Here is a 21,814-nt window from a genome sequence, read left to right on the forward strand (position 1 = left end):
AGTCTTGGGAGAGAATTAATCATCACATCCTCATTTAACAAATGTTTTACCTCGCCGCCATTGAAACGTTCTCTGGAGTGATGAATCACACTTCACCATGTGGCAGTTCGACGGACAAATCTGGGTTTGGCGGATGCCAGGAGAACGCTACCTGCCCCAATTCATAGTTTGATGGAGGATGAATAATGGTCTGGTTTTCTTTTTCATGGTTCGGGCTAGGTCCCTTAGAAGGGAAATCTTAACGCTACAGCACATAATGACATTCTAGACGATTCTGTGTTTCCGACTTTGTGACAACAGTTTGGGGAAGGCCCTTTCCTGTTCCAGCATGACAATGCCCCCGTGCACAAATTGAGATCCATACAGAAATGGTTTGTCAAGATCGGAAGAACTTGACTGGCCTGCACAGAGCCCTGACCTCAACCCCATCGAACACCTTTGGGATAAATTGGAATGCCGACTGCAAGCCAGGCCTAATTGCCCAAGATCAGTGCATGACCTCACTAATGCTTGTGGCAGAATGAAAGCAAGTCCCTGCAGCAATGTTCAAACATCTAGTGGAAAGCCTTCCCAGAAGAGTGGAGGCTATTATAGCAGCAAAGTGGGGACCAACTCCATATTAATGCCCATGATTTTGGAATGAGATGTTCAATGAGCAGGTGTCTTCATACTTTTGTTCATGTAGTGTATGTCATAGCTTCACTAGCTGTGTGCCATTAAAGACACACCACAAGGAACGGCCGAAGACTGATTTAAATCACTGTGCACTAATTTTAAAAAACATGGCTTGGTCAATTACAAGTGTGCTTTGCGGGAAGTTCTCATTCTCCCTTAATATTCTCTTAATAAAGAGAGAGTTTGACAAACTTAATTAGGAATTATCCAAAGTTGTTTAATTATCTCCTCTGGAGTCCCATATGCGGCCAGGGTCCTGATTTTAGTGCTGCTGTAATCCACTGTCCTTGACCGATAGGAATAGAGCAAGAAAATGTGTTGTGGAGAAACATTCTATGGGAATCAATTGACCCAACTTGAACAAGTTCCAAGCCACTCTTCAAGCTTAAATCTTCAATATTCTGATATACCTGGGGTGCAGGTGATATTTAACAGCCATTTTGAGCAATTAATTAAAGTATGTGATGGATCATCTGTAAGAGTTTAAATTGGTGTGACGACGTCGGACCTCTCTGTTCATTTCTCCTCACAGAACTCATTGTTTGCTAAATTGTTTTCCACAAACATACTAGCTACAGTTGAAGTCGAAGGTGTACATACACCTTAGCCAAATACATTTAAACTCAGTTTTTCACAATTCCTGACATTTAATCCCAGTAAAAAATCCCTGTTTTAGGTCAGTTAGGATCACCACTTTATTTTAAGACTGTGAAATGTCAGAATAATAGTAGAGTGATTTATTTCAGCTTCTATTTCTTTCATCACATTCCCAGTGGGTCAGAAGTTTACATACACTCAATTGGGGCGGGAGGGTAGCCTAGTGGTTAGAGTGTTGGACTAGTAACTGGAAGGTTGCAAGTTCAAACTCCTGAGCTGACAAGGTACAAATCTGTTGTTCTGCTCCTGAACAGGCAGTTAACCCACTATTCCTAGGCCGTCATTGAAAATAAGAATTGGTTCATAATTGACTTGCCTAGTTAAATAAAGGTAAAAAAAAAAATGGTATTTGGTAGAATTGCCTTTAAATTATTTAACTGGGTCAAATGTTTCAGGTACCCTTCCACAAGCTTCCCATAATAAGTTGGGTGAATTTTGGCCCATTCCTCCTGACAGAGCTGGTGTAACTGAGTCAGGTTTGTAGGCCTCCTTGCTGGCACACGCTTGTTCAGTTCTGCCCACAAATGTTCAATAAGATTGAGGTCAGGGCTTTGTGATGGCCTCTCTAATACCTTGACTTTGTTGTCCTTAAGCCATTTTTCCAAACGTTGGAAGTATGCTTGGGGTCATTGTCCATTTGGAAGACCCATTTGCGACCAAGCTTTAACTTCCTGACCGATGTCTTGAGATGTTGCTTCAATATTCCCACGTCATTTCCTCCTCATGAAGCCATCTATTTTCCGAAGTGCACCAGTCCCTCCTGCAGCAAAGCACCCCCACAACATGATGCTGCCACCCCCGTGCTTCATGGTTGGGATGGTGTTCTTCAGCTTGCAAGCATCCCCCTTTTTCCTTTAAACGTAACAATGGTCATTATGGCAAAACAGTTCTATTTCTGTTTCATCAGACCAGAGGACATTTCTACAAAAAGTACGATCTTTGTCTCCATGTGCAGTTGCAAACCATAGTCTGTCTTTTTTATGGCAGTTTTGGAGCAGTGGCTTCTTCCTTGCTGAGCGGACTTTCAAGTTATGTCGATATAGGACTCGTTTTACTGTGGATATAGATACTTTTGTACCCGTTTCTTCCAGCATCTTCACAGGGTCCTTTGTTGTTGTTGATTTGCACTTTTCGCACCAAAGTACGTTCATCTCTAGGAGACAGAACGCATCTCCTTCCTGAGCGGTGTGACAGCTGATTGGTCCCATGGTGTTTATATTTGCGTACTATTGTTTGCACAGATGAACGTGGTACCTTCAGGCGTTTGAAAATTGCTCCCTGGGATGAACTAGTCTTGGCTGATTTATTTTGATTTTCCCACGATGTCAAGCAAAGAGGCACTGAGTTTGAAGGTAGGCCTTGAAAAACATCCACAGGTACACCTCCAATTGAATCAAATTGAGTAAATTAGCCTATCAGAAGATTCTAAAGCCATGGCATAATTTTCTGGAATTTTCCAAGCTATTTAAAGGTACAGTCAACGTAGAGTATGTAAACTTCTGACTCACTGGAATTGTTATACAGTGAATTATAAGTGAAATAATCTGTCTGTAAACAATTGTTGGAAAATGTTATTGTGTCATGCACAAAGTAGATGTCCTAACCGACGTGCCAAAACTATAGTTTGTTAACAACACATTTGTGGAGTGGTTGAAAAACAAGTTTTAATAACTGCAACCTAAGTGTATGTAAACTTCCGACTTCAACTGTATATCCAATTCAAGATAACGCATTGTGCTTTGTAGGGTAATATAAAATAACAAACGGCGAATGTGTATTCTTATAATGTCATTTCATTTGAAGTGTTTCGCCTTAGTATTGGAAACTCTAATGTTTATGCCATAGAGATAGACCGTATATACAGTATAAAGGTTTACACTAACCAAGGCTATGTTCATAGTGAACAGAATACATGTTTAGAGGTTTGAATGGTTTATGCCAGGTCCTTTACCGATGCCCAACGTCTCCTCCTCATCCAAAGAGAACTGGGCTCCTCTGCCCAGGCGTTGCTGACGCCTGCCAGATCTTACGCCTGGATACGTATTTTACGTACCAACTAATCACATCATACAGGTAACTGCCAAAGTAAATGGAAACACTTGAGTAAATGAGGGATACAAAGTATATTGAAAGCATGAGCTTCCACACTGGTGTGGTAACTGAGTTAATTAAGCTTTGATGAGTATAAAAATTATGAAAACCATATGCCATGGCCGTCTCTTTCACCAGGTTTCAACCCAACTGGCTGGCTATTTTTGCCACATTGGCCATGCAAATTACCGCAGGTGAGATAAATTACATTTGCTGAGAATCACTTGCCTCCAACTAAATTAATTAGAATTTTAAATCATTTTTGGACTTTGAAGTGAAAAACCTCAATTTCAGTACTTATTTTAATGAAAACATTTGGTCCTGCGTCATTGTAAATCAGGCAAATACACATGTGAACACCAACGTTTTCAATTTCAACTTATTTTCGAAGAAATTGTGAATCATGCAAGGATGCATCCTCTCTCCTTCCTCTCTTGTCTCCTTTTGAAAAATGTCAATGTAATCGAGGAGAGGAAACGTGGAAACAAATGTGCTTGATGAAATGAGACTCCCCTCCACAAGCTCGTCATCAGGCAAACTGTGTATAAAGTGGCTCAAACAGATTTTGCTAGTTCTACCAGACATTTTCTAAACTAAAAGTGGGCGTTTTAAAACGTGTGGGTACTTTTCTCCTCTGAGAAAAAAACCTGTTGATTCAAATGGGGTGTGGCGGATTACAAAACAAAACTCTTCCTGGTAGGACTCTGGAAGGATATACGTAAGAATTCTCAGCCGGGAGAGGCTATCGAGGAGAAGTGCAAACTCTTCTGTCCACCTCTTAACAAAATGATATTCTCCTACATATGGTAACGACTTATCGGTTTCTTTCCGGGTCAGGAGGGGAGGAGGACGGAGGAGTCGAGGAGAGGATGGATTTATGCCCAATGGAGAATCTCCCTATATCCATGCTGGTCCTCATCCTCTACACGGTTTAAACTAAGATACTACGCGTATGTATACAGTGTGAGAAGCCTTGTGAAAATTCTGCAAGTAATCCTGTAATTATATTTTCAGCATGACTTGCAACATGTTGTGTACTTGTATGTTGATGATGCTATTGATGTATTGCACTTTGTTGTCCCCATAACGGTGTTGTAGGAAGCAGTGACAGTCCTATGAATGTGAAATGTGTCTTTACAATAGTGTCAACGTCATCAGAATTACAGAGCATCGCGGTACTGCTCACATTCAGAATGAGAGCTAGAGAGACTGTTTAGGGTTTACTGTGTTCCCATGTTTCCACGCAACATGGGTTGCAGGCACTTTTTGGCCATATCAAGGCAGCCTCAAATATCACAAATGAAAGATTAAGATTTCAAAGTGTTGTGATGAATAATTAAGTGTGCTCATTCACACTGGCACAGGGTCCCCCAGTCACCGCGGATGGGGGGCAGAAAGACAATCACGAAGAGCCTTCTGATTCATCTTGGCGTTTGCCTCCAAAGCAATCCCAGGAAGTGAAGTAATGATGAGATCTCCCTCTCTGGGAATTCTTCTGAAGAGGATGAAGTTCCGCCAGAGAGATCTTCAAAGAGATGAATCAGTGTCATTGGGAATTCATCATGTTTGCACAGCTGTCACCCATTGAACTTGAAGGACTTGGCAAACTCTCAGAGATTAGGATCACACAATGTAACACAATGCATGACACCTAACTAACGTACACCTTCCAAACTGCAGAGCAAATCAGCACTACCCCACTCATCACTACTAATGGCAAACCTACAGAGGCCGTGCATTTTTCCTAACTATCTTTACAGGTGTTAAATGGTCAGATTGACTAGAGGCATTTATAAAACACTCAACTGTAAATTGTTTTGCACCATACAGTATTGTACTGTATAGTTCACCATATTTTGCCATATGCTGTCCCATTCTCCAGCCCTGTTTGTCCGTTGTTACTGAAACCCTGTGGGTTTACATCAACTGAGGCATAGGAAATTATGAAATTATGATTCGTGTAATTAATCCACTGGGAGAAAGCTTTTTTAGTTATTTGTTTAATTATATATGTATGCTACATGACGAAGCACAGATAGGGCTATGCAAGAGAACACTCAGGATGTTATCTGGTCTTAAACAAGGTCTGGATTTGTGAGATACCATGTTTCTCTGGATCTCAGTGACCACATCTTAATGAAATCTTATCGTAGACCCTTTACATACTGTACCTCCACAGGGGTGAAAGTGAAAAAAGTGAAGACAGCTGTTTGGCAATCATCAGTAACAGTAAAAACGATGTGCAGCCGTGGAAAGACAAAATTACAAACATGGCAAATCTCTTGAAATTGAATTAGCATTCAGGTCGAGAGCTGCGGCTTCTGATGCGAGGTCTGTTTCATGGATTTTAGTGCTGAGCGAGTAATCAAAATGTTGGTTATTTTGCATTTTTTAAACTACATCGGTTCAATTATTTTAATTGCATTTAGTTCGTTTTTTTTGTCTGTGAGCTCAATGCGCAAATTGCGCAAATTCTCTAAAGACAAATCAGATCCAGCCTGAACTGTCCAATGTCGTATGGAGTTGTAGTTTCCAACAGGTCAATATTCTATACTGTACAACAATATAAAGACAACATCCAAAAATGTCAAAGATTTTACTGAGTTACAGTTTATAGACAGAAATCAGTCAATAGAAATAAATTCATTATCACCCAATCTATAGATTTCACATGACCGGGCAGAGGGGTGCAGCCATGGAGCTAGGCCAACCACTGGGGAGCTAGGCCAACCACTGGGGAGCTAGGCCAACCACTGGGGAGCTAGGCCAACCACTGGGGAGCTAGGCCAACCACTGGGGAGCTAGGCCAACCACTGGGGAGCTAGGCCAACCACTGGGGAGCTAGGCCAACCACTGGGGAGCTAGGCCAACCACTGGGGAGCTAGGCCAACCACTGGGGAGCTAGGCCAACCACTGGGGAGCTAGGCCAACCACTGGGGAGCTAGGCCCAGCCAATCAGAATAATACAAAATAAAAAGAATGGTGAGGCCGGTTGGACGTACAGCTAAATTCTCTAAAGCAACGTTGGAGGCGTCATATGGTAGAGAAATTAACATTAAAGGATCAAATGATCTGTTCTCTGTTGGACATTCCTGCAGTCAGCATGCCAATGTCACGCTCCCTCTAAACTTGAGACATCTGTGGCATTGTGTTGTGTGACAAATCTGCACATTTTAGAGTGGCCTTTTATAGTCCCCAGCACAAGGTCCACCTGTTTAATGATCATGCTGTTTAATCAGCTTCTTGATATGCCACACCTGTCAGGTGGATGGATTATCTTGGCAAAGGAGAAATTCTCATTTACAGTGATATAAACTAATTTGTGCACACAATTTGAGAGAAATACGTTTTTTTTGTGCAGCTCATGAAAAATGAGACCAAGACTTTACATGTTGCATTTATATTTTTGCTCAGTATAAACAGTAGTAATTAACTACAATGACCATAATCCATTGTGAATCTACTTAGCCAATCTGTGTTTCTTTTACTCCTGCTACGGAAGAGAGAAGAATGTGCGATCTTGAGGTGATATAGAGCGCAGCTGTTGCTTAGCCAGATACCTCTACCTGAAAATACACGATCAAAGTGATTGATAGTTGGTATTCAGCAGTCATAAAAGTATGCCTTATTTATTTTGAAGAACTACTAAAATAGTGATTTTGTCAGACAGCATAGGCAGCAACTATACAGAGATGAGAGGATGCCTTGGAATGAAATAATAAAGTCATCAAATAAAACAAATGTAATTATACACAACCAAATTATTTTATTAAAGTAATGTGCATAAATGATGGTTAATAAGTGAAAAGCAGTCATGTGCAGTCACTATCATCATGGGACTTGTATTAATTGTTTTATTCTGTGTTGTTAAAGCATTCCACCCAAATAATAGAACATATACCAAACCGACCTCAAAAAGCAGTAATCGCTCAGCACTAATGGATGTGGAATCTGCTGGGCGGACCAAGGGAAATCACATGCAGGGTAAAAGGCCAGCTGACCACCTTTGATTGCAGTAAAAAGCAAAGGGGTTGTTTTTGACATGGCCCCTTCCATTACATATTCCTTCACAATGTTGAGGCAAAGCAAGCTGTCTGGGGCTTCCTTAATGAGCCTAGTATTGCACACCACCTACCCTTCTTCTTCCTCCTCTTATTGCTGTCTCCTAACTTTCTATTACCATCCCCCTCGTCCTCCTTAACCTCACCCATGCTTCCCCCTCTGATATGTCAGGGATATAACATAACTCCTTTTACACATCAAAGTCTAGAATGATACTGTTCCGATAGCTCTCACGTCAATCAGTAATCAAACAGTTGATTAAAATAATAGATTATAGTCCACAGCGGTCTAAAATAAATGTACCCTTAAATGAGCCACTTCAAATATTGCAGTGAGTTGGCCTACGTTGTGACAGTGTGAAGAAGGTGAATGATGAAGTCTGTCCTGAAATATCTTCAGAACCATGACCGCTCTTGCATTTCTCAGAGCACTTGCAAAAACCTCATCAAAACATGTGTATAGTCGACATTGTACATGGTGGTAAATGGGACAAGGCCACTCTGACTTGTCTTGCTTTGAGGATGTCATACCAACATACCACACACACAATATCTCAACTTGTGTTTCTAGGCTATTATGAAGATCAAAAAACGTCATAAACAATCGTGAATCTTCTTGGGCTGATCCCTCCGTTCAAGCTCCAAGCTGTTATAAACATGATCCAGGATCATAAAATACTGCAATATGGAGAACCAACTGTGTGAAAATGTACCTCTGTGTTCATATACTGTATGTTACCTGCATTATTTGTATCAGTTGATTGAGTGCTTCATGACAGTAATGCCATTGAAATGCCACTAACCAGGGTGGCCATTTTGCCATTGTAAAATTCATGCCATGCAACTCCTGTCACCTGTGATGAAGCTCCTCTTTATCTGTGTAGGACACATGTTTCAATTTTCAAGTTTTAATGTCAAGTGAAATGCCTTTCTTGCCAGCTCTAAACCTAACAATGCAGTAATCAATATCAATGTAGTATTGAAAATTATATAAGGTAGAACACCCAAGAAGTAAGTAAGCTACATGCAGGTCCAATACAATATGTATAATGTGCAGAGATACTGGAGTGATGGAGAGCATTGTCCATATGTCCACCTGATGTCCTCTGTACACACAGCACATGTGACCGTCACAGACCTGCAGTTGGCTATTGAACATGAATGGGGGAGGCTTTCAACACACAAATCCCATTCTCTGAATCACAAAGCTACTGATAGCATCAGTCACTATTCCTGATGCAATAAGTCAATCAGTGAAACCACAGGCCATGTCACAACCAGCCAAAGACATGGTACACCAGGGGTGAGCTGTGTTTAGACCACAATGTGGCATCTGATTGGACGGTGGCTATTGAGCTCAGAGATGAGGGCGATAGACTGACATGGGCTGCCCTGTAGCCTGAGAGCACATTGATCCAGAGGCCTAGTGGTGGTTTGCTTGGCACATTGCCCTGGTACTGCCTGAGGAGGTCTAGATTCATAGTATATTTGAAAATACTCAAATAACCCCGATAGCTAACAAAAACATCCAACAGAAAGAGAGAGGGGGGATATTGCCAATTTAAACACTTCCTTGGACCTACTGTGTTGCTCTAAGGTGCCTTACAGATTGTTTGGTGTTGAATTAGTGAGAGATTAGTTAGGAAGCACTAATTAGTGTGCCCCTATAGCAAACTGATATGTAATAATCGACATTACCTACACCTCTACTCAATAAGTCATCAGCAGCAATAGCAGTCAATATGCACTGAGTTTACAAAACATTAGGAACACCTGCTATTTCCATTACATAGTTTGACTGACCGGGTAAATCCAGGTGAAAGCTATGACCCTTATTGATGTCACTAGTTAAATCCACTTCAATACGTGTAGATGAAGGGGAGGAGACCGGTTTAAAAAATATTTGTACGTTTTGAGACAATTGAGACATGGATTGTGTATGTACGCCATGCAGAGAGTGAATGGGCAAGACAACGTGTTTTTTTACTATTTTTACTATTAGGAAGCTGTTCTTAATGTTTTGTACACTCAGTGTAAATTAGCTACTGTATGTGAATATGAGTGAGCTGCTACAAACCAAAAACCTCATAGGCATTGTCTATCACAGGCATTATCTACAGTTGAAGTCGGAAGTTTACATACACCTTAGCCAAATGCATTTAAACTAATTTTCTTTCACAATTCCTGATATTTAATCCTAGTCAAAATGCACTGTCTTAGGTCAGTTAGGATCACCACTTTATTTTAAGAATGTGAAATATCAGAATAATAGTAGAGAGAATTATTTATTTGAGCTTTTATTTCTTTCATCACATTTTACATACACTCAATTAGTACTTGGTAGAATTGCCTTTAAAATGTTTAACTTGGATGAATAAGGTGCCCAGAGTAAACCGCCTGCTACTCTGGCCCAGAAGCTAAGATATGCATATTATTAGTACATTTGGATAGAAAACACCCTGACATTTCTAAAACTGTTTGACTGATGTCTGTGAGTATACCATAACTCATATGGCAGGCAAAACCCTGAGAAAAATTCCAATCAGGAAGTGGGAAATCTGAGGTTTGTAGTTTTTCAACTCTTTGCCTATCCAAGATACAGTGTAAAATTGGTCTGATTGCACTTCCTAAGGCTTCTACTCGATGTCAATAGTCTTTAGAACCTGGTTTGAGGCTTCTACTGTGAAGGAGGAGAGAATGAGAGCTGATTGAGTAAGAGGTCTGCCAGAAGGCCATGAGTGTTATGGCTGTCGTCGGAATGAGACCAAGGTGCAGAGTGGTGGACGTACATTATGAATTTATTAAATGAACACCAAAAAAACAAGAAAGATAAACGACACAAAGTAATGTAGCACTAAACCAGCAACTAACAAAAAGAAGATCCCACAACAGAAAGTGGGAAAAAGGGCTGCCTAAGTATGATCCCCAATCAGAGACAACGACAGACAGCTAGCTGCCTCTGATTGGGAACCATACTCGGCCAAAAACAAATAAATAGACAACATAGAAGGCCCACCCCAAATCACACCCTGACCTAACCAAATAGAGAAATAAAATGGCTCTCTAAGGTCAGGGCGTGACAATGAGCTCATTCAGGCACGCTTCCGTGAGAGGTAGCTGCGTTCCATTGCATTTCTCAAGACAAAGGAATTCTCCGGTTGAAACATTATTGAAGATTTATGTTAAAAACATCCTAAAGATTGATTCTATACATCGTTTGACATGTTTCTACGAACTGCAATGTAATTTTTTTACTTTTCGTCTGGCCTGCACGTTGTGTATTTATCGAACAAAACAAACATTTATTGTGGAACTGGGATTCCTGGGAGTGCATTCTGATGAAGATCATCAAATGTAAGTGAATATTTATAATGCTATTTCTGACTTCTGTTGACTCCACAACATGGCGGATATCTGTATGGCTTGTTTTAGTCTGAGCGCTGTACTCAGATTATAGCATGGTGTGCTTTTTTGGTAAATCTTTTTTTGAAATCTGACACAGAGGTTGAAGGAGAAGTTTATCTAAAGTTTCATACATATTTTATATCAATGTTTAGGATGAGTATTTATGTAAATTGATGTGACTTTTGGAAGCAAAACATTACTGAACGTTAACGCGCCAATGTAAACTGAGATTTTTTTTATATAAATGTTAGTGATTAATTTGATCTATATTTCTGCTTTTTGTGACTCCTCTCTTTGGCTGGAGAAATGGCTGTGTTTTTCTGTGACTAGTTACTGACTTAACTTCTTGCGTCGAGCCAACCCGGATCCGGGATCATGACTACAGCCTCAAGCCCATTACCATAACGCAACGTTAACTATTCATGAAAATCGCAAATGAAATGAAATCAATATGCTAGCTCTCAAGCTTAGCCTTTTGTTAACAACACTGTCATCCCAGATTTTCAAAAATATGCTTCTCAACCATAGCAAACTAGCATTTAGCATTTAGCGTTAGCATTAGCAGGCAACATTTTCACAAAAACCTGCAAAAATATTCAATAAATCATTTACCTTTGAAGAACTTCGGATGTTTTCAATGAGGAGACTCTCGGTTAGATAGCAAATGTTCAGTTTTTCCTGAAAGATTATTTGTGCAGGAGAAATCGGTCCGTTTTCTGCGTCATGTTTGGCTACCAAAAAAAAAACGAAAATTCATTCATCCAAAAGCCAAACTTTCTTCCACATAAACTCCATAATATCGACTGAAACATGGTAAACGTTGTTTAGAATCAATCCTCAAGGTGTTTTTCACATATCTCTTCATGATATATCATTTCTGGAAGTCTCCTCTCTGTCTCAATCACATGGATGAACGCGAGCAGCTTGGAGATTACGCAACAATTTCAACAAAGTACACCGGGCGGACCCCTGGTACATGTAGTCTCTTATGGCCAATCGTCCAATGAACTGCCTACAAATACGTCACAATGCTGCAGACAACTTGGAGAAACGATAGAAAGGGCAGGCTAATTCGTGGCGCTTTCACAGCCATATAAGGAGACAATGAAAAACAGAGCGTCAAAAATCCTGCTCATTTCCTGTTTGAAGTTTCATCTTGGTTTCGTGTCACGCCTTGGTCTTAGTGTTTTGTGTTTTCGTTGATTGTTTGGTCAGGCCAGGGTGTGACATGGGTTTGTTTTGTTGTATTTCGTATTGGGGTTTTGTGGTTATTGGGATTGCGGCTGAGTAGGGGTGTTGTATGGGCTTGGCTGCCTGAGGCGGTTCTCAATCTTAGTCAGGTGATTCTCTGATTGGGAACCGTATTTAGGTAGCCTGGGTTTCGCTTTGTATTTCGTGGGTGATTGTTCCTGTCTCTGTGTAGTGTTCACCAGATAGGCTGTAATAGGTTTCACGTTCCGTTTGTTGTTTTTTGTATTTATTTGTTATTTTCATGTATCGCTATTCTTTCATTAAAGACATGAGTAACCACCACGCTGCATTTCGGTCCGACTCTCTTTCAACAAACGAAGAACGCTGTTACAGAATCACCCACCACACACGGACCGAGCAGCGTGTTAACAGGCAGCGACAGCATGAGCAGCGAAGGGAGGACGTTATGGACAGCAGAAGTATGGAGTATACTGTGTGGGAAGAAATAGACAGGTGGGCGGTCGACCCAGAGAGAGTGCCGGCGCCCGCCTGGGATTCGCTGGAGCAGTGCGAAGGGGGCTATAGGAGAATAGAGTCGAAGAGAAAGACACGGCAAAGGTTGCTACACTTGGGAGGAGATACTGGCCGGAAGAGATTGCCTCCCATGGGAACAGATGGAGGCACTTAGGAGAGCAGAGGCAGCAGGAGATAGGAGCTGACGATACGAGGGAACACGGTTGGCAAGGAAGCCCGAAAAGCAGCCCAAAAAAAATATTGGGGGGGGGGCTTACAGGGAGTATGGCTATGCCAGGTAGGAGACCTGCGCAAACTCCCTGTGCTTACCGGGGGGCTAGAGAGACCGGGCAGGCACCGTGTTATGCTATGGAGCGCACGGTGTTTTCAGCTCCTCGTATCGGCCGGGCTAGATCGAGCGTTGAGCCAAATGCCATGAAGCCGGCTCTACGCATCTGGTCCCCAATGCATCTCCTTGGGCCGGCTTACATGGCACCAGCCTTGCACTCGGAGTCTCCGGTTCGCCTACATAGCCCAGTGCGGGCTATTCCACCTCGCCGCACTGGCAGGGCGACCGAGAGTATTCAACCGGGTAAGGTTGGGCAGGCTCGGTGCCCAAGGGCTCCAGTGCGCCTGCACGGTCCGGACTATCCAGAGCCACCTCCACACACCAGTCCTCCGGTAGCAGCTCCCCGCACCAGGCTTCCTGTGCGTGTCCTCGCTCCAGTATCACCAGTGCCAGCACCACGCATCAGGCCTACAGTGCGCCTCGCCTCTCCTGCGCTGTCGGAGTCTCCCGCCTGTTCAGCGCTATCAGAGCCTTCCTCCTCTACAGCGCTGCCGGAGCCTCCTGCCTGTTCGGAGCAGCCTGAGCTGTCAGTCTGCATGAAGCAGCCAGAGCTGTCAGTCTGCATGAAGCAGCCAGAGCTGTCAGTCTGCATGAAGCAGCCAGAGCTGTCAGTCTGCATGAAGCAGCCAGAACTGTCAGTCTCCAAAGAGCTGTCAGTCTGCAAAGAGCTGCCAGTCTGCAAGGAGCTGTCAGTCTGCAAGGAGCTGTCAGTCTGCAGGGTGCTGTCAGCCTGCATGGAGCAGTCAGAGCTGTCAGTCTGTATGAGGCAGCCAGAGCTGTCAGTCTGCATAAAGCAGCCAGAGCTGTCAGTCTGTATGAAGCAGCCAGAGCTGTCAGTCTGTATGAAGCAGTCACAGCTGTCAGCCTGCCTGAAGCAGCCAGAGCTGTCAGTCTGCATAGAGCAGCTAGATCCGCCAGTCAGCCATGATCTTCTAGATTTGCCAGTCAACCAGATTCTTCCAGATCTGCCAGTCAACCAGTCTCTTCCAGATCTGCCAGTCTGCATAGAGCAGCTAGATCCGCCAGTCAGCCATGATCTTCTAGATCTGCCAGTCAACCAGATTCTTCCAGATCTGCTAGTCAACCAGAATCTTCCAGATCTGCTAGTCAACCAGAATCTTCCAGATCTGCTAGTCAACCATAAACTTCCAGATCCGAAGGGGAGGAACTATGACTTTAATGGAGTGGGGTCCACGTCCCGAGCCGGAACCGCCACCATGGACAGACGCCCACCCGGACCCTCCCTAAGTTTTTGAGGTCCGCACCTTAGGGGGGTTCTGTCACGCCTTGGTCTTAGTGTTTTGTGTTTTCGTTGATTGTTTGGTCAGGACAGGGTGTGACATGGGTTTGTTTTGTTGTATTTCGTATTGGGGTTTTGTGGTTATTGGGATTGCGGCTGAGTAGGGGTGTTGTATGGGCTTGGCTGCCTGAGGCGGTTCTCAATCAGAGTCAGGTGATTCTCTGATTGGGAACCGTATTTAGGTAGCCTGGGTTTCGCTTTGTATTTCGTGGGTGATTGTTCCTGTCTCTGTGTAGTGTTCACTAGATATTTTGTATTCACTTTGTATTTATTTAGGCTGTAATAGGTTTCACGCTCCGTTTGTTGTTTTTTGTATTTATTTGTTATTTTTATGTATCGCTATTCTTTCATTAAAGAAATGAGTAACCACCACGCTGCATTTCGGTCCGACTCTCTTTCAACAAACGAAGAACGCTGTTACAGAATCACCCACCACACACGGACCGAGCAGCGTGTTAACAGGCAGCGACAGCATGAGCAGCGAAGGGAGGACGTTATGAGAATGGGAATGGAGAAAGACACGGCAAAGGTTGTTACACTTGGGAGGAGATACTGGCCGGAAGAGATCGCCTCCCATGGGAACAGGTGGAGGAACTTAGGAGAGCAGAGGCAGCAGGAGATAGGAGCCGACGATACGAGGGAACACGGTTGGCAAGGAAGCCCGAAAAGCAAACGAAGAACGCCGTTACATTCCGCCTGTTGCATCAGTTCTGGGGCACTCACAGATAATATCTTTGCAGTTTTGGAAACGTCAGAGTGTTTTCTTTCCAAAGCTGCCAATTACAGTGCCTTGCGAAAGTATTCGACCCCCTTCAACTTTGCGATCTTTTGCCACATTTCAGGCTTCAAGCATAAAGATATAAAACTGTAATTTTTTGTGAAGAATCAACAACAAGTGGGACACAATCATGAAGTGGAACGACATTTATTGGATATTTAAAACTTTTTTAACAAATCAAAAACTGAAAAATTGGGCGTGCAAAATTATTCAGCCCCTTTACTTTCAGTGCAGCAAACTCTCCAGAAGTTCAGTGAGGATCTCTGAATGATCCAATGTTCACCTAAATGACTAATGATGATAAATACAATCCACCTGTGTGTAATCAAGTCTCCGTATAAATGCACCTGCACTGTGATAGTCTCAGAGGTCCGTTAAAAGCGCAGAGAGCATCATGAAGAACAAGGAACACACCAGGCAGGTCCGAGATACTGTTGTGAAGAAGTTTAAAGCCGGATTTGGATACAAAAAGATTTCCCAAGCTTTAAACATCCCAAGGAGCACTGTGCAAGCGATAATATTGAAATGGAAGGAGTATCAGACCACTGCAAATCTACCAAGACCTGGCCGTCCCTCTAAACTTTCAGCTCATACAAGGAGAAGACTGATCTGAGATGCAGCCAAGAGGCCCATGATCACTCTGGATGAACTGCAGAGATCTACAGCTGAGGTGGGAGACTCTGTCCATAGGACAACAATCAGTCGTATATTGCACAAATCTGGCCTTTAAGGAAGAGTGGCAAGAAGAAAGCCATTTCTTAAAGATATCCATAAAAAGTGTTGTTTAAAGTTTGCCACAAGCCACCTGGGAGACACACCAAACATGTGGAAGAAGAAGGTGCTCTGGTCAGATGAAACCAAAATTGAACTTTTTGGCAACAATGCAAAACGTTATGTTTGGCGTAAAAGCAACACAGCTCATCACCCTGAATACACCATCCCCACTGTCAAACATGGTGGTGGCAGCATCATGGTTTGGGCCTGCTTTTCTTCAGCAGGGACAGGGAAGATGGTTAAAATTGATGGGAAGATGGATGGAGCCAAATACAGGACCATTCTGGAAGAAAACCTGATGGAGTCTGCAAAAGACCTTAGACTGGTACGGAGATTTGTCTTCCAACAAGACAATGATCCAAAACATAAAGCAAAATCTACAATGGAATGGTTCAAAAATAAACATATCCAGGTGTTAGAATGGCCAAGTCAAAGTCCAGACCTGAATCCAATCGAGAATCTGTGGAAAGAACTGAAAACTGCTGTTCACAAATGCTCTCCATCCAACCTCACTGAGCTCGAGCTGTCTGTAACACTTCAGGTGTCGTAGGTGTGTGGAGTCAAACGCAGGAGACAGTGAGTGCAAAGCTGTGCGTCTTTAATAGCGCCAACGCATCCCAGGGTGCTCACAATAGTAACGGCCCCAAACACAGGGAATGAGAATGTACAACAGAAAACGTAACGACCAGGCACTAACACGTACTTCTAACAACAGAGCCGAAGGTTACACTGCAATAATCCCGCACAACAACCAGGCGGGCCGGCTGCCTAATAAAGACAAAACTAATTAGCTGATTCAATCATGAACAGGTGCTACCACTAAACATACAAGGAGGGGAGGAAAAACAATCAGTGGCAGCTAATAGGCCGGTGACGACGACCGCCGAGCGCCAACCGCCCGGGAAGGGGAAACACCCTCGGTCGGACTCGTGACAGTACCCCCTCCTGACGCGCGGCTCCCGCAGCGCCGGGCCTCGAGGTCGCCCCGGAGGACGAGGTGCAGGGCGATCCGGATGGAGGCGATGGAAATCCCTCAACATGGATGGATCCAAGATGTCCCTCACCGGTACCCAGCACCTCTCCTCTGGACCGTACCCTCCCAGTCCACGAGGTACTGCAGGCCCCTCACCCGGCGTCTTGAGTCCAGAATGGCCCGGATCGTGTACGCCGGGGTCCCCTCGATGTCCAGAGGGGGAGGGACCTCCGGTACCTCACTGTCCTGCAGGGGACCAGCTACCACCGGCCTGAGGAGAGACACATGAAACGAGGGGTTAATTCGATAATAGGAAGGGAGTTGTAATCGATAACACACCTCGTTTATTCTCCTCAGGACTTTAAAGGGCCCTACACACTGCGGACCCAGCTTCCGGCAGGGCAAGCGGAGAGGTAGGTTTCGGGTCGAGAGCCAGACCCTGTCCCCGGTACAAACACGGGGCCTCACTGCGGTGGCGGTCAGCACTCCTCTTCTGCCGTCCACTCGCTTGTCGTAGAGACTCCTGGACGGCCCTCCAGGTCTCCTTGGAGCGCTGTACCCATTCCTCCACCGCAGGAGCCTCGGTCTGGCTCGGATGCCATGGTGCCAGGACCGGCTGGTATCCCAACACACACTGAAAAGGGGACACGTTAGTAGAGGAGTGGCGTAGTGAGTTCTGAGCCATTTCAGCCCAGGGAATGTATCGTGCCCACTCCCCTGGCCGATCCTGGCAATACGACCGCAGAAACCTACCCACCTCCTGGTTCAATCTCTCCACCTGCCCATTACTCTCGGGGTGATAACCGGAGGTCAGGCTGACAGAGACCCCAAACGTTCCATGAACGCTCTCCATACCCGAGACGTGAATTGGGGGCCCCGATCAGAAACGATGTCCTCCGGCACCCCGTAGTGCCGAAAGACATGGGTAAATAATGCCTCCGCAGTCTGCAGGGCTGTAGGGATACCGGGCAACGGGAGGAGACGGCAGGACTTAGAAAACCGATCCACAATCACTAGAACCGCGGTGTTCCCCTGAGACGGCGGAAGATCGGTCAGGAAATCTATGGACAGCTGTGACCATGGCCGCTGTGGAACGGGGAGGGGTTGTAGCTTCCCTCTAGGAAGGTGCCTAGGAGCCTTACTCTGAGCGCACACTGAGCAAGAGGAGACATAACCCTTAACGTCCTTAACCAACGTAGGCCACCAATACCTCCCCTGAAGGCTCCCCACTGTCCTCGTCACCCCAGGGTGACCCGAGGAGGGTAGGACGTGAGCCCACCGAATCAGCTTGTCCCGAACATCAAGCGGCACGTACCTTCGCCCCGCTGGACACTGAGGAGGCGCGGGTTCAGCCCGTAACGCCCGCTCGATGTCCGAGTCCACCTCCCATACCACTGGGGCTACCAGCTTAGAGGCGGGAAGGATGGGAGTAGGTTCGGTGGACCCATCCTCGGTGTCGTAAAGGCGGGACAGTGCGTCAGCCCTCACGTTCTGGGAGCCCGGTCTATAAGACAAAGTAAACCGGAACCGGGTGAAGAACATGGCCCACCTTGCCTGACGTGGGTTAAGTCTCCTTGCAGCCCGAATATACTCCAGATTCTGGTGGTCGGTCCAGATGAGAAAAGGGTGCTTAGCCCCTCAAGCCAGTGTCTCCACACCTTCAGAGCTCTAACCACCGCTAGCAACTCCCGGTCCCCCACATCATAGTTACGCTCCGCTGGGCTGAGCTTCCTTGAGAAGAAAGCGCAGGGGCGGAGTTTTGGTGGCGTACCCGAGCGCTGTGATAGCACGGCACCCACCCCAGCCTCGGACGCGTCCACCTCCACTATGAATGCTAGAGAGGGATCCGGATGCGCCAACACGGGCGCCTCAGTGAACAGCGCCTTCAACTTGTTGAATGCCCTGTCCGCCTGTGCTGACCACTGCAATCGCACCGGGCCCCCCCCCAGCAGTGAGGTAATGGGAGCCGCTATCTGGCCAAAACCCCGGATAAACCTCCGGTAGTAGTTGGCAAAACCCAAAACCGCTGCACCTCCTTTACCGTGGTTGAGTCGGCCAATTACGCACGGCCCTAATGCGTTCACCCTCCATCACCACCCCGAGGTGGAAATGCGATATCCCAGAAAAGAGACGGCTCGTTTAGAGAACACGCATTTCTCAGCCTTGACGTATAGGTCATGCTCCAGCAGTCTTCCAAGCACTTTGCGCACCAGAGACACATGCGCGGTGTGAGTGGCCGAGTAGATCAGAATGTCATCGATATAAACAACCACCCCTGACCGCACAGGTCCCTGAGAATCTCAAGTCTACAAAGGATTGGAAAACGGCTGGAGCATTCTTTAACCCATACGGCATGACGAGGTACTCATAGTGGCCGGATGTAGTACTAAATGCGGTTTTCCACTCGTCTCCCTTCCGAATACGCACCAGACTATACGCGCTCCTGAGATCCAGTTTTGTGAAGAACTGCGCTCCGTGGAACGATTCCACCGCCGTAGCGATGAGAGGTAGAGGGTAACTATACCCCACTGTGATGGCGTTTAGACCTCTATAATCGATACACGGACGCAAACCTCCCTCCTTTTTCCTCACAAAAAGAAACTCGAGGAGACGGGTGAAATGGAGGGCCGAATGTACCCCTGTCCCAGCGACTCCGTGACATATGTCTCCATTGCCAACGTCTCCTCCTGGGACAGCGGGTACACATGACTCTTGGGAAGCGCAGCGTCTACCTGGAGATCTATCGTACAATCCCTTCCCGGTCGATAAGGTGGTAATTTAGTCGCTTTCACTTTACTGAAAGCGATTGCCAAACCGGCATACTCGGGGAATGCACACCGTGGAACCCTGGTCTGGACTCTCCACCGACGTGGCACCGATGGAAACTCCCAAACACCTTCCAGAACACTCCTCTGACCACCCCTGGAGAACCCCTTGTCTCCACGAAATTTTAGGATTGTGCCGGGCCAGCCAGGGAGTCCCCAGCACCACTGGAAACGCAGGCGAATCAATAATAAAAACTGATACGCTCCCTATGATTCCCCTGCGTCACCATGTCCAGTGGGACGTGGTCTCCCGACCATCCCTGACCCTAATGGCCGGCTATCTAGGGAGTGCACGGGGAAAGGAGAATCTATCGGCACCAGCGGAACCCCTAACTTAAGGGCGAGTCCGCGATCCATAAAGTTCCCAGCTGCGCCTGAATCGACTAGCGCCCTATGCTGGGAAGAGGGAAAAAAGTGAAGGAAAGAGATTAAGACAAACATATGGCCAACAAGGATTCTGGGTGAGTCTGATGCTGACTCACCTGGGGTGACCGAGAAGCGTTCCGCCTGCCATCTCTACTCCCAGACGGACCCCCAGCACCGATCAGACGTGTGTCCTCTCCGACCACAGTTGGTGCAGGGAAGGCCCCCTCCTCCGGCACCTCGGCGCAGCCCCTCCCAACTCCATCGGAATGGGAGCGGAGGGGCCGGGTGGTGGAACGCACAGGACCCTCTCTGAACGTCCGCGGGCAGCCAGCAGATTGTCCAGTCGAATGGACATGTCAATCAGCTGATCCAGTGACAGAGTGGTGTCCCGACACGCTAACTCCCGGCGGACGTCCTCTCGGAGACCACACCTGTAGTGGTCCATAAGGGCCCTGTCGTTCCACCCAGATCCGGCTGCCAAGGTCCGGAACTCCAGCGCGTAATCCTGGGCGCTCCTCCTCTCCTGCCTGAGATGAAAAAGTCGTTCTCCCACCGCTCGGCCGTCTATAGGGTGATCAAATACGGCACGGAAGCGGCAGGAAAACTCTGGGTAGTGCTCCCGCTGAGTCTGGGCCATTCCAGACTGCGTCGCCCACTCCAGAGCATGACCCGTGAGGCAGGAGATGAGGACACTCACCCTCTCCGCTCCTGAGGGAGGGGGCCTAACGGTGGCCAGGTATAGCTCCAGCTGAAGCAGAAACCCCTGGACCCCCGCCGCTCCATCATAAGCCCTCGGTAGCGTCAGACGAAGGGTGCTGGAGTCGAGTGATGGGGAGACCGGAGTCGGGGGGTGCCGAAGGTGGAGAGAGGAGACCACTCCTCTCCCATCGGTCCATTCTCTCCATCACTTGATCCATCGCGGATCCGATCCGATGGAGAATGGTGGTGTGGTGGAGAACCCGTTCCTCCATCGATGGGAGAGGGTTGGCTGCTGCTCCTGCTGACTCCATTCGATTTATGGTGCGGGATTTTGTAACACTTCAGGTGTCGTAGGTGTGTGGAGTCAAACGCAGGAGACAGTGAGTGCAAAGCTGTGCGTCTTTAATAGCGCCAACGCATCCCAGGGTGCTCACAATAGTAAATGGCCCCAAACACAGGGAATGAGAATGTACAACAGAAAACGTAACGACCAGGCACTAACACGTACTTCTAACAACAGAGCCGAAGGTTACACTGCAATAATCCCGCACAACAACCAGGCGGGCCGGCTGCCTAATAAAGACAAAACTAATTAGCTGATTCAATCATGAACAGGTGCTACCACTAAACATACAAGGAGGGGGAGGAAAACAATCAGTGGCAGCTAATAGGCCGGTGACGACGACCGCCGAGCGCCAACCGCCCGGGAAGGGGAAACACCCTCGGTCGGACTCGTGACACTGTCTCTCGATGTGCAAAACTGTTAGAGACATACCCCAAGCGACTTACAGCTGTAATCGCAGCAAAGTATTAGTACTACAAAGTATTAACTTAAGGGGGTTGAATAATTATGCACGCCCAATTTTTCAGTTTTTGATTTGTTAAAAAAGTTTGAAATATCCAATAAATGTTGTTCCACTTCATGATTGTGTCCCACTTGTTGTTGATTCTTCACAAAAAAAATACAGTTTTATATCTTTATGTTTGAAATCTGAAATGTGGTAAAAGGTCGCAAAGTTCAAGGGGGCCGAATACTTTCGCAAGGCACTGTATATGCATAGTCGAGCATCTTTTCGTGACAAAATATTGCGCTTAAAACAGGCACGTTTTTTTATCCAATAATGACATAGCGCCCCCATAGGTTGAAGAGGTTAACA

The 21,814-nt window shown here is 46.0% G+C and overlaps 1 protein-coding gene across 1 annotated transcript in view; it reads right to left on the reverse strand.

The window, feature by feature from the left end:
* The window catches only part of syt9a (synaptotagmin IXa), a 67,721-nt gene that overhangs the window by 40,886 nt on the left and 5,021 nt on the right, over positions 1–21,814 (reverse strand). The window lies entirely within an intron of this gene.

This window comes from Oncorhynchus keta, chromosome 14, assembly GCF_023373465.1.
Source record: "Oncorhynchus keta strain PuntledgeMale-10-30-2019 chromosome 14, Oket_V2, whole genome shotgun sequence".
NCBI lineage: Eukaryota > Metazoa > Chordata > Actinopteri > Salmoniformes > Salmonidae > Oncorhynchus > Oncorhynchus keta.